This window comes from Danio rerio, chromosome 4 (assembly GCF_052040795.2).
Source record: "Danio rerio strain M-AB ecotype USA chromosome 4, GRCz13ab, whole genome shotgun sequence".
Taxonomy (NCBI): Eukaryota; Metazoa; Chordata; class Actinopteri; order Cypriniformes; family Danionidae; genus Danio; species Danio rerio.
In genome coordinates, this window is record NC_141024.2 from 26,340,837 (window position 1) to 26,354,911 (window position 14,075).

The window sequence follows — 14,075 nt, forward strand, 5'->3', positions numbered from 1 at the left end:
GACAAAGACTTGGTCAAAATCCAGAAAATATGCTCATGAATCTACTTTAGCATCCATAAGACTAAAGGAAACATATTTTATAAGAACAGGAAACAAGCCAAGAAGCACATTTTTTTCAGTCTCACGTCACATGATGGCATTGGCCTGACCCGAAAACAGGAAAATAACTTCATAAACTGCATAACAATTCAAGATTGCTCCACCACAGTGACCATGGCTGAAGAAAAAGTCTCTATTTCGTAGGCTAGTAGTAAACACAGATTTGGGTCAGCCTTTTTGGGCTGAAATAAGCCGTGGACCGAATGGAGTGTAACTAATGAGATTAAGCCGGTAAATAAAACTCTTGAGAATGTAGAAATGAATGAAGCTGTTTATAAGGTCACTTTATGTACCTGTGCAATGGTCTGACAATAACAAGCCTTCCCTCGAGTCCTGAAGAACATCACATTCATTCAGGCAAACCAAAGAGTCAGTTCATCAAAATATACAGGTCAGGTCAATCCAGCTCAAGTCCATCATTAGACCTGGCATTTTCTAAATGCACACTTTACATACTTTGTCACCCACTGAAACGAAAAACACTGAAGGGAATTGAACCTTCCCATTATAAAATATCCCCAAAAATGTGTATTGTCATTTGAATTTCTTTTGCTAATTTTTAAATTGGTTTGATACTCTGAAACACTTAAGTGTGACAAACATTGGAAATATATACCTCTGTATAATAAATATGAAAACTGTATTTATTTAGTTATTTATTTAATTGTATGTATTAAACTGCATTTATTCAAATAATATTTTAGCCACCAAACATATTTAGATTCAATTAAAATCAAGCAAAATATTGCAAAAACAAATTAAAACCTACAAAATTTTAACAAAATTTGTACTTTTTTTTTTTTTTTTTTTTTTGCTTCTCTTGATTTTTTCTCATTTTTAAATGTGTATTCAATATTTTTCCATAGCATATAAATTTGGGCGTACTAGTTTTTGGACTGTTAACGTAAGATATATTTGTTAGATAAGCTCCAGATTTGCCTTCATACGGACTAATTTAATGTATATGCACAAATATAATATTTTAAAGCTTTCTTTTAAAAATATACATTTAAAAGATAGATTTGTGAGCGGTGTACCTATATATGCTGAGCACTGTACAATCATACCACAAACACTTGTTATGAATAAACTTAGTATGGAATTGGTACATGCACATTATTTTAAAAATAAGCACATTGACTATTTTTTTTGTTAATATCTTAAAAAATCTATAATATTGTTATCGTAACTAAGAAATATAGTATACATTAGTAATAATCTATCATAATTCCTTCAACTGAAATCTATGTGTTTAGATTAATCTATATACAATAAAAGGTCACACTTTGTTTTGATGGTCCATTTGTTGAATTTAGGTTACATTGCATCTACATGCTAACTAATTCTCATTGGATTAGAAGTAGACTGTTAGGTTGGTGTTAGGGTTAGTGTAAGTTGACATGTAGTTGGAAAGTTTCTTATAGCCAGTTAAATATCTGTTGAAATGGACCATAAAAATAAAGTGTTAGAAAATAAAACTGTTCAGAGCTCATCAGTGTCACGTCATCCAATAGGCTTTCTCATCCAAAAATGTATAACTTATAATTTAATATGGATGCTTATTTTGTTTGTTTACATTGCTATATTGTCTGATTTGCTTTAAGTAATTAAAAACATGGCTCCTTACTTCCTGAAAGTGTAGTGATGCTATCTGTTCCCTAAATTAATTTGAAACATATGTTAATTATAAAATGTTTAAATGTCAAATTATTATTATTACAGGGAATTTTTCATTAGTATCACACAACTCTACATATAAGTATGTTAATCACATACCCTTAATTGATTTATTTTTATTTTTAAAAATGTTCCAGTTTGCTGAAGTAAAAAAAAAAATAATACAATTGGTCAAGTTAATTCAAAAATTTATATCTAGCTCAAGGCAGAAATAATAAACTAATATTATCAAGAGTCAAAAGGAATTGACGCTAAAACAAAGTAATTGTTGACCGTAGGTTGATTTTAAATTCTCTACACAAGATGTGAAGATGGTTCATTTTTGTCAGGCCTTACCAAGCGCTTTAATCAGCATCTCGACACATACAAAGCGCACTAACAAGAGCCAGATGGAGGCTGCAATTTACTAACTTATGAGCCATCAGTACGGCTTTAGAAAAGCTCTTTTCAGTGTTGAATACTTATCATTATCAGCTCTTAGGGGGCGAATTATCAGCGTGTGCTTATATAAAACTTTATTCAGATGCCCAAATGTCAGATATTTGCAATGAAATCAAAATTCCTCTGTTACCATGGCAGCGAGCCATCATGAACGAACCGGCCGCCAGAGATCAGGGACACGAGCCTTTATGACTCGACTGCAGTGCAGTGGAGAAAAGATAAAGACAAGCAAATGCAGAGCACAGGCAACTGATACACTATCATCTCCAGAATTATCATATTATTCCATACAATAGAGCCAGTGAGTAGATGAGGATGTTTTATGCTTTAACATTCATAACTCTCCTCAGCTATTTGGTTTAATCTGTGGTACTGATGACGTCAAAGGAGTTCTGCAATGTGTCAAATGCCTGAATTCGGTTCACTAAGTTTTAAGGGCAGGCCCATACATATGATTTAGTGCATAGATATGTTCAGTGGAGATAAAAATCAGCAATAAAACTGCAGTTTCTGCTTAGTTTGGTTTTAGGTTTTTCTAACAAAAGCAAAATAGCACATTTTAAGCATTTTGATCTGTTACATAGTATAAAGCATAAATGAGACACAGTCAGGTCTATAAATATTGGGGCATCGACACATTTTTTAAATTTTTGGTTCTATAAAAAAATGTGCTTTAACTGCAGACTCTCACCTTTAATTTAAAGTTATTTACATCCAAATCAGGAATGGTGTAGGAACTACAACAGTCTGCATACAGTATGTGCCTCCCACTTGTTAAGGGTCCAAAAGTAATGGGACAGAACAATAATCATAAATCAATCTTTCACTTTTTAATACTTGGTTGCAAATCCCTTGCAGTGAAGTGTAGCCTAAAGTCTGGAATGCATAGACATCATTAGACGCAGGGTTTCATCCCTGGTGATGCTCTGCCAGGCCTCTACTGCAACTAGTTCCTGCTTGGCATTTGTCTTTAGCAAGTGAAATGCATGCTCAATCAGATTCTGGTTAGGGGATTGATTTGGCCATTACCTAACATTCCACTTCTTTCTCTTTAAACTGCTTAATGCTACTTTTTTACTGTTTTTCAATGTAAAAATGTGTGTGACCATTACGCTCATGTCTTTAAAAAGTGCCGCACACACTGTGTTTTTTAAACATTGTGTCAAGTTTAAAGATCTTCAACTTTCATAATGAGCACAGCTCATTATTGTTAGTTCCATAGCAATGGACTAATCAGGTTGTGGTTGTGTCCGAATACCTGCTTACATGCTGTAAGTCATGCTTTTTTATAAGCCATTCCAAAATGCTGTGCCTTTCTTTTTAAGAATCAAGGTTGTATTTAGTGTAAACGAACCCTTAATCTACATCAAGCGGTAATTTAACTGACACACTCTATTTAACTGACTTTCCAGTTTTTACTGACCAATCCAATATAGTGAGTCATTCAAAATATTGAATGCTGGAAACTGCTAACCTCTGACATCCATATCAAGAGATATCAAAAATATCTAGATCTTTTATTTTTTAAAAGAAGAAAGAAGTAAAAGCACACAAAGAATAGTAAATTACAAGTAAAAAAAAATACATTTTTCGGGTGAACCATGCAAGAAAATTTATCATTCTGTAAATGATCAAAATGGCTGAACATTGCCCATCTAATTGGCCAATATAATACGAATTTATCAGCAGATTTCTTTGTTTATTTTTCTGCCACATCAGCAACTTGTGGCTATTTTATGGCAATCAATATAGATAAATATAGACCAATATAGATAAAAAAAAACTATTACATAATAACAACTTCAAAATTCAATAAGATATAGTTAAAAAAGACATTAAAAGAACAGATATGATTTTTCAGTTCGATTTATGATAAATAACTTTAAATTCTTCCCGTTATGCATTTTTAAAAACATCTAAAGTTCTTTAAAAAATTTTTGGGCTAAATGATGTTTAATGACTAATGCTTGTAAAAGAGCTGCAATCCAGTCATTGTAGCACCTCTGTACTCTTCCTTTCTGACTTTGAGCAGACTGTATCAGTGTCTTCAGGGCAGAAGTGCTCCTGTGGCAAACTAGGTCAGTCAGATCAAACGTGTAACAGACCGTCTGCTCATCTAACTTACCTTACTTTACCCTTCCAGTGTGACACACACACAAACACCTGGTTTAAATGTCTGTTTAAATGCGTTTTAATTAAAATCTTTATTTTAAGCAAATCATTAAATGTTCATCAAATTGTTAAATGTCATAAATTATTTAACTGATAGTTCACAAATAGTGTGAATACATTAAACTTTTATAATCTGTGAAAAGTTATTTTAAGTATGATCCATATAATAGGTAGAATTTCATGATACTGGAAAAAAGTACACTGCGATGCGAACCTTTTTCACAGGATGACTTTGATAACTTAATTTGGAAAAAAATGTGTTCATCCTGTTACATTTGTAGCATTGTGAATCTATACATTAAAATATAATAAGCAAACTGCAAGCAGAAATGAATACAATAGAACAACAAAACAAACATTGTTGTATAACTTTCTGTGGAGCCTAACAGTAATGAGGTACAGAAATACAATAATCAAATGTAAAGAAACACTGTATTGTCTACATTGTTTAAATCATTAAATACAATTAATCTTTGTTAAATCTGCAAATGTTAGAATTTCTCGGTTTCGATTCACTTCTTACTTGATTTCAGTTCAGTCTTACTAGGTCACAGGCCCTAAAAATACATCCAGAAGAAATTCTTTCGCTCTATTAGGGTTAAACGTTGCGAATTACTCAACAAATCACATGTTCTGACCTTTGGTGCCTGGTCAGCTTTAATCCCAACTCAACATTTCAGATATTCCGTAATAATTATTGCAGGCTCTCATATTGCCTTATTGATGCTGAAACAATATACAGGGTGGGCCATTTATATGGATACACATTAATAAACTTATTGGGAATTTCACAAGAAAAAACAATGGTGTCCTTGGTTTTAACGTAACTTTATTCTTTCATGAGTTATTTGCAAGCCCCCTCACATATATGTGCCACAAACAGGACGTTAATATTACCAACCATTCCTATTTTATTAGGGTATATTGTGTGACCCTAATATGTACAGTAGGACTTATTAACACTTCATTAATTCATTCATTTTGCTTTAGCTTATTGCCTGATTTTATAAGGGGTCACCACAGAAGAATGAACCACCAACTACACTACCTGACAAAAGTTAATGCAAGTTTTAGGAACAAAAAATAATAACTTAACTTTTAGTAGATCATTTGGCATCAGAAGTGGCTTATATGAAAGGCAAAGGCCTCTAGATTACACTTACTTTACCAAAATAAAATATGATCATGCCTTAAACTTTAATTATTTAATTAGGACAGTAAGGTCTGACTTTGCTTAGACAAAAGAATTGTCACTTAACAGAAATGATGTACAGTTTAGAAAATAAAGTCATGGTGCAATAGAAAAAAATAATATTGTGTATGACTCCCTTGAGCTTGGACGACTGCATCCATACATACATCTTTGCAAGGACTCAAATAACTTAATAATAGTCATCTGAACTGGCAAAGAAAGTGTTCTTGCAGGACTCCCAGAGTTCATCAAGATTCTTTGGAATCATCTTTAATGCCTCTTCCTTCTTACTCCAGACATGCTCAATGATGTTCATGTCTGGTGACTGGGCTGGCCAATCCTGGAGCACCTTGACCTTCTTTGCTTTCAGGAACTTTGATGTAGAGGCTGAAGTATGAGAAGGAGCGCTATCCTGCTGAAGAATTTGCCCTCTTCTGTGGTTTGTAATGTAATGGGGAGCACAAATGTCCTGATACCTCAGGTTGTTGTTGTTGCCATCCACTCTTGCATGCCCCCATACTCAATGTAACCCCAAACCATGATTTTTCCTTCACCAAACTTTCACCAAACTGATTTCTTTAAGAATCTTAGGTCGATGCAGGTTCTAGTAGGTCTTCTGCAGTGTGTGTGATGAATAGGATGCAGTTTAACAGATGATTCATCTGAAAAATGCCACTTTTCCAAATGATCAATTCGAAGGCAAATTATTATTTGTTGCTCTTACAACTGGGACCAACGACAAGACTTTTGTCAGGAAGTGTACTCTGGCATAAGTTTTACGCAGCGGATATCAACACTTGTTATTTCTAGTAAAACAATGTGCAATTCTGAGTGTGTTCCACACAGGTGAGTGGGCTTGACAAACCATCTGTAGGACACACTTTTCCCTCTCAGCATGCCACTAAACAAAAAAACAAAAAAAAAACATACAAATTCTTACATCATGGATGGACTGAAGGTGATCAGATCACAACGTTCCAGGCTGCGATTGAATCGTCATATATTGTCAATCACATATTTTTTCCTGTCTTTGTGACAAAAGTTTTTAGAGGTTGCGCTGCCCCAAGTCTGATTTGCCAAACTGATAAACAATGACATTATTTTGCTCATAAGATACATTGCACAATGGAACAAAAACAGAAGGAAATGGTGTTTACTTGTTTGAACTGTACTAAATATTTTATCATGTTGTTCAAAAGAAAACACAGCACTGCGTGTTCTAGAGCAAATGTGTTTAACTGGACTGCTTGTATAAATATATGACACATAAACAGCCCTGTTAGGCACAAATTAAACTACTTAAAAGCTAATTTAAATCTTGTTCTTATTCTTTACACAACTAGTGCGGAAAACAGCTGAAACACAATCACCAACACAATCAGTTATAATGGTTTTACTGTAGTAGAAACTATCAGACAGAAATATAGGACATTAATGTCTTAGGTACGTTAAAGGAGTAATGTAGGCCTAATATAATTACTGCAGATTATATAATACTAAATGTTTTTAGGTTTTTCATAACAATTGTAATGGAAAGCATGAAGTAAGGCTCCTATTTATAGTGAGGTTATAATGCAATATTGTGGTTGTTATGATATACAAATCTATAAGACGAGGCTGTTTTCATTTTTTTGTTCAACTGGATCCCATCTCATGCACATGCTACAATAGACTAGCAACTGTCAAATGTTCTTTTTTTATTAGTCTAAGCTTGTTAAACTATTAAAGAGCACTTTGCTGTTATACATAAATCAGGTCAGGTCTGATAAAGCAAACACTTTCGCTCTGCCCAATCAGAATTGCCAAACCGAACTATGCGGAAAGCCCACAATAAAACAAACAAACAAGAAAGAGCAGACAAGTGGCAAGATGGCATTTGACACTTCAGAAGCATTAATAGATGCATTCATATAAATAAACAGCATGTCCGTAATATGGAAATATTTTGGTTTTAAAATCCCAGATAACAGATAATTTGTAAGAGCTGTCGCAGAATTGTTGCCACAGCATGAGGAACAACAACCAGTACCTAAAACAGCACCACAGGTGGCTATATGAGGAGTGTCTTGCTAGAAAGTCAACTAAAAGTATTGCCAGTGACACTCAATCTAGTAGCTAGCAACAGCACGGTACAATTTCGTAGTTGTTTGCACTAAATGAAAAAAAATCACAAAGGCACCAGGAGATAACTAACGCCATAACTTACTACTGTTTGCTCTAGAGAAAAATTTGTATTTAATTTCTGAATATTTATAAACAAATTTTAATAAAAGTTGGAGTTAGTTAATATCTTTTCAGTTGCATTTAAGCAGTAAAAAGCTATGATACAGAATATTGCTGAAGCTTGACTACAAAACTAAAATCGCAAATCAAATCAAAATATCCTTAAAAAAATAAATAAATTCTAAATCACGCAGCCCTGCACCTGCTAATTTTTTTTATCTCTGTAAGTCTGAAGTGTGCGATGTCACAAACTTCCACATTACCCACCCATGAATATTGAAGGGTCATATGCATTTAAACAAACTTATTTGCTATTACTATGCGTGTATGGATGTATATACAGTATATGTACACATATGTGTATATATGTAGGTATGTACAATTTTTCTTATGTTTGTGTTTAAGATATTTGTATCTTATGTTTATATGTATTTATATATTTTCTGTTAGTTATTTGTCCTGATTGCAATGCTATTTGAAGGATGGTATGGACTTTGACACCGCTGGCGGGCTGGGGTGAGTGTTTTCTGGGTGGGCTGGGGAGTTGAGGGGTGAATCTTAGTTTTGTTTATTGGAAAAAGAAAAGATGCTGTGACCACTCATATTTAAAATAAAGATAAAAATTAATCACAAAAAACAAACTTATTTGCATTTAAAGCGGCAAGTATTTGCTTTGACCCAAAAATGACATTTTTAATAGTTAATAATAAATGATCTGTAGTACATTCTGACCTGACACTTCAAAGAGAGGTCTGATGTAAAGACCTACATTTTGTAAAAAGGGGCATAATTGGTGCCCTTTAATAATACATGTGTAGTGCTACCAAATCAGGTGTTGGTGCTAACATCTGTGGACCTCTCAAATGATCCCTCAAGTGATAATCTGAAGCCCTCATTCATTCATTTTCTCTTTGGCTTAGTCCATTTATTAATCCAGGGTCGCCACAGAGGAATGAACCGCCAACTTATCCAGCACATTGTTTGCGCAGCGGATGCCCTTCCAGCTACAACCCATCTCTGGGAAACATCCATACACATTTATTCACACTCGTACACTACGGACAATTTAGCCTACCCAATTCACCTGCACCGCCGGTTTTTGGACTGAAACCAGAGGAACACCCGGAGGAAAACATAGCGAACGCAGGGAGAACATGCAAACTCCACACAGAAAAGCCAACTGACCCAGCCGAGGCTCGAACCAGCGACTTTCTAGCTGTGAGGTGCCTGCTCTACCTACTGCACCTGCGTTGCCAATCTAAAGCCCTAAATTTCCAAAAAGTACATTATTGATGAAGAATCCTCTTAATAATAACATTAATAATAATAGTAATAACATTAATAATGACAATAATAACACATACAGTGTTTTCCACAGGTTTGAAATAAACTTGCAGTAGTATCTGGATTGAAACCATTTACCCACATCACATAGTTAGCTATATGTGAAAAACAAAGCATGATTTCATTTTTAATATTAATTGTATTTATTATGACACAGTTTCTTTTCAACGTGTTAAAGTTAAAAAAAAGACTAAAATGAAAAGAAATGCTTTATACTATTCAGTAGCCATGTGCTCAACTGACAGGTAAAATCTGCTTTTCTCTCTCTTTCAAGTTCAAAGCAAACTTGAATGCCAAAGCATTTTAAATATGTATATAAAACAGCCTATGTAATATATTAACATCACCAAATTAATAAAATAATCAGCAAATAGGAAATAAATGACAGAAAAGTTGATATCTCAAAAAATTATCAGAATTGCAAGATTAAAACGAGTATATTTTTTTAAATAAGGCATATGCATTGATTAACTATTACTAATGGTGTACATTTATTTTGCAGCCAATTTAGATGTCATTTCGTCAAAAGAGTTTTTCTAAGTATTTTAGATTATTATTTACTTTTTCTGTCGGTCTTGCAACTGTGCGCGCTGTCTCTGTGAAACCAGTCAGAAAGCATACTTTAATTAAAGAGTAATGCAAAAACGCTTACGAGATTTAGAAAGTGAAAGGAAAAATTGAATCCCGGACATTTTATGAAATAGAAACTTGATTGTTGACAGGTCTCACGGGCACAAAACGAAACTGGTAAACGATTGAAGATTTTCCACTACATTATCGATGGCGGGTATTTGGTTATATTGAATGGATACAAAAATTGTTAAAGGATGTTAATAATAGTAAAAAAATGGGTCACTAAATATACTTGGCCGACCGTTAATATACCTGGGCTGCCCACCTAAGTAAAGTCTATGTGTGTGAAGCATTGACATATTACATCCCACTAATAAAATTATATCTTTTTTAGCAGTGAAACGTGACTTTAGAATTTAGAATTCACCCAATATTACAACATAATCAAATAAAACGCATAACAGCATCTCCATCTGGTCTCACAAAACAAATCAGTAAGATCACATTTTAAAGGAACATCATGTTTTGTTTCTTTCTGTACAACTAATGCTTGACTCTGGATTATTACAAGAGAGAGAGAGGGTTAAGATAAAAAGATTAGCGTTAGCATGTGGCCAGTGGAAGTGACCTCGCAGCATGCAGGCCCATCATGTGAAGAGCTCTCAGACTTCAAGTAGAGAACAGTTCTGCAAACAGAAGACTTATAAAAACGCTTCTAATGTGTGCGTGCGGACTGCTCACATGCTTTACATAATGCTGAGCTCTACAGAAACATTACTGCTCGAAATCGTGATGAAACTGAAATGAAACCGCTAATGGAAATTTCTACACCCCACACACTCAAACAATCAGACCATAAAAAAAGCACAAATTATCTTTCGCGTTCAACAGTGTTTGAGTGCTAGATAAAGAGAATGGGGAAATGAAAGAAGACAGTCCCAAAATAAAAAAAGAAAAAACAACAAAAAGCGGTGAAATGGTGGTTTCTGACACAATATATTTCCATATAACTGCCAACACACTTTTCATTTCTTGCACACACATACACAGGACAAACAGAGCTCAGTTTTCAGCCCTCACTGGAAAGCCAGTGTTTACTAAAAGTCTTAATCTGAAATCAAATGTTCACAGGCTTGGGTTGTCAAGCTGCTGTAGTGAAACAGGTTTTTCTTTTGGCAATCCCCTAAGATAAACGATAAGATTGAACTGGCTGAACTGCTCACACAGGCCATGGGTTTTAACATAATATACTGTACAGGGCTTTATGCTGCAGGGTTTTAAATTGTTTTTACAGGATCCTACACTTTAAAAAAATGATTAAAAAAATGATTTACTAAAGTTTTTTAAGGTAAGCGGTTGTAAACAATTTATTTGGGCTGAATTTAAACAAACAATTTAAGCTGAACAATACTCGATTTCATTTGTTTGCTTAAATTAAACCCATATAAATTGTTTTATAAATTGTCTTTTTTTTTCAGTGTACATACCAAACAAAACAATGCTGCATAATAATGAAAATACAATGTATTGAGTGATGATAAGCTATTTTATTTCTACATTAAATTTTAAAATCTTGAACGCATAAGACACTGAAGTTTAAAATAAATAAAAATGACAATAATATCACTTATCGCCACAATTTCTGTGACAAAATGTTGTAGCACAACAAAAGTTCTTTAGCGTTACAGGCCTAACTGCAGGTGTAACAGCTTTAATGTCCACCCTTTAATATAACACCTTAACTTGTTTATAATAATAATGTGCACCTCTTGGAAAGCTGCTTTTATACAATAATTGTTACGGATCGATCTATCTATCTATCGGTCGGTCGGTCGGTCGGTCGGTCTGTCGGTCTGTCTGTCTGTCTATCTATCTATCATTCATTCATTTTCTTTTTGACTTAGTCCCTTTATTAATCTGGGGTCACCACAGCGGAATGAACCACCAACTTATCCAGCATGTTTTTACACAGCGGATACCCTTCCAGCCGCAACCCATCGCTGGTAAACATCCACACACTAATACATTACAGACAATTTAGCTTACCCAATTCACCTGTACCGCATTTCTTTGGACTGTGGGGGAAACTGGAGCACCAGGAGGAAAGGCTCGAACCAGCAACCTTCTTGCTGTGAGGCGACAGCACTACCTACTGCCCTACTGCGTCGCCTATATATATATATATATATATATATATATATATATATATATATATATATATATATATATATATATCCAGTTTAACAGGGCATATTCTCCTGTACGCTGAAAATTAGCTATATACACTTATTGTTGACAAAGACATCCCGTCAGTAAATCAGATAATCGTTTACTAAAATGTTTTCAGGATTTAGCAACCGATTTGTTGAAATGAACAAAAAAAAAAGTTTGAAAGAAATCCGGTCAGTGTTAGGCACGGGACGATAACCAGTTTCAAGGTTTACCGTAGTTTGGTTAAGTCAAGGTTTTAAAAAGGGCTCAAATTTTCTGTTATACCGTTCCTAAGGTATATGTAAGGGTGTTTTTATATATATATATATATATATATATATATATATATATATATATATATATATATATATATATATATATATAAAAATGTATTTTGTATGTGTTGTAAAGAAATTGTGTTGTGTTGAAACTAATGAAGAAAGCAGAGGTCAATGATTTATTTTAACTATTTAGCCTGAAGTAGTTAAAATAAAATATACTGTGTTCAATGGGGGAAAACGTTTTTTTGTTTTACCCAGACGTTTTAAAATAACTTGTTTGAGAGCAGTTACCACAATATTTTGATACTGTAAAACCATGGTGTTTTTTCTCGAAGGTTATCATACCATCAGAAACCTAAACCGGCTCATGCCTACCTCAGTGTTTGGCTCCACCTCCGATTAAGTAATGACTTCAGGAATATTCAAAGAGATGATGTAGAAAACGAAGATGACTATTCAATGATGTTTGTCTTGAATCTGTGTGGCATGACTGCAATCTGAACAAACTGCATTTGTCATGTTGTCATTGTCATGTGACTCAAAGCATTAGCATAACCACTTTACAACTCCTTTTCTATTGCCGCAAGGGATAGCAAAGTATCTACTGAATGCACTAGAAGAAGAAGGTCATTCAGTTTATGATTACTGTGAATTCAGACATATTTCAGCAGTACACTGTTAAAATGGAGAGCTCATTATTAGCACCAGCGGATGCTAATAAAGTAAAATAAAAAGGTTTTTATATATCTTTAGATAATTAAAATGTTTTCCACACTTTGAATTGTCCACTGGAAGGTTCTTTACAGACGTTTTTTTAGAGTGATGGTATATTAGGATAGAGACTGTGCTTATTTTACATCCAGTCAAACAGAAAAACATGCATTTTAATCATTATTGTTTCAATAATAATCACTATTATTATTATTATTAGTTGGTTTTTTGCTTTTATTTACAGGTGAAATATGACATTTCACACCAAATACACTGGATTGTATTGAGGTAGCAACTAGGAGTTAAGGTCATATCATAATTTCCACAAACAAAGGCCTGAAAATGCATTCACTAGCTCACTTCTTTTTCAAATCTCCTGAGGAGAAAGCTGAATCTCTCTTTAACTTCTTAAAGTCACACACATACACACATGCACACAGTGGGCAGGCTGCAGCTGTGTGTTAGCGTCTGTGTGTTTGCTAAGCTCTAATCCAGTCAAAAGAGCCCTGCTTTAGAAGTAATGTAATAAAGCCAATAGCAAAACCTCAAAAACAAACTGCTCCAAGCAAAGAACAGCAAGGAAAAACCTCAGAGTTCTGGGCAAGTCGTCACCTTAGAATTATAAGGTTTTAGCTGACATTTTTGTCAAAACTGAGTTATTGACATATTCTTATTTATTGACGTCTTATTTAAATTATGGGAAGTTGTTTACATTGTTAAACTTTTTATTTAAAAAGCAAATGTTACACATATACTGTTTGCTATGGAATGCAAAAACTTTGAAGCTCAATATCTCTAAATCATTCAGAACGCAGATAGAACCTTATAATTCCAAGGTGACGAAGTGTCAAATGTTTCAAAAATTCCCAGTTAAAAATGTCTGTGTGGCTGACATGTCTTGCTTTCTCCAGGGTTTTTCTTCTTCAACTCAGGAATGTGCTGCAGGAAACGGTTATGCTGTAATGAGGAAGCCTCAAAAAAAAAAAAAGCTTTCTAGAAGTTCACTCGAGTGTAACAGGAAGAAACATGATGGAGTCATGCAGTTACAGTATTTTCGGTCATTTTGGAATACATCACTCATCTCGACCTGACCTTAAGATGCACCAGTAGTACAACACTCTTCTCCTTTCCATGTGCACCAGACACTTTCC

General features: G+C 34.1%; 1 protein-coding gene and 2 long non-coding RNA genes across 4 annotated transcripts in view; 1 reads left to right on the forward strand and 2 right to left on the reverse strand.

Moving 5' to 3' along the window:
• Positions 1–14,075, reverse strand: part of tmcc3 (transmembrane and coiled-coil domain family 3) — a 40,706-nt gene that overhangs the window by 7,774 nt on the left and 18,857 nt on the right.
• On the forward strand, positions 4,161–8,389 carry LOC141381636 (uncharacterized). Its single transcript, XR_015942432.1, has 3 exons — positions 4,161–5,132; positions 5,308–7,042; positions 7,707–8,389. It is a non-coding gene; the product is annotated as an uncharacterized LOC141381636 (long non-coding RNA).
• LOC141381637 (uncharacterized) lies at positions 4,243–9,120 on the reverse strand. Its single transcript, XR_015942433.1, has 2 exons — positions 7,715–9,120; positions 4,243–7,048 (listed from the first exon to the last, which is right to left on the reverse strand). It is a non-coding gene; the product is annotated as an uncharacterized LOC141381637 (long non-coding RNA).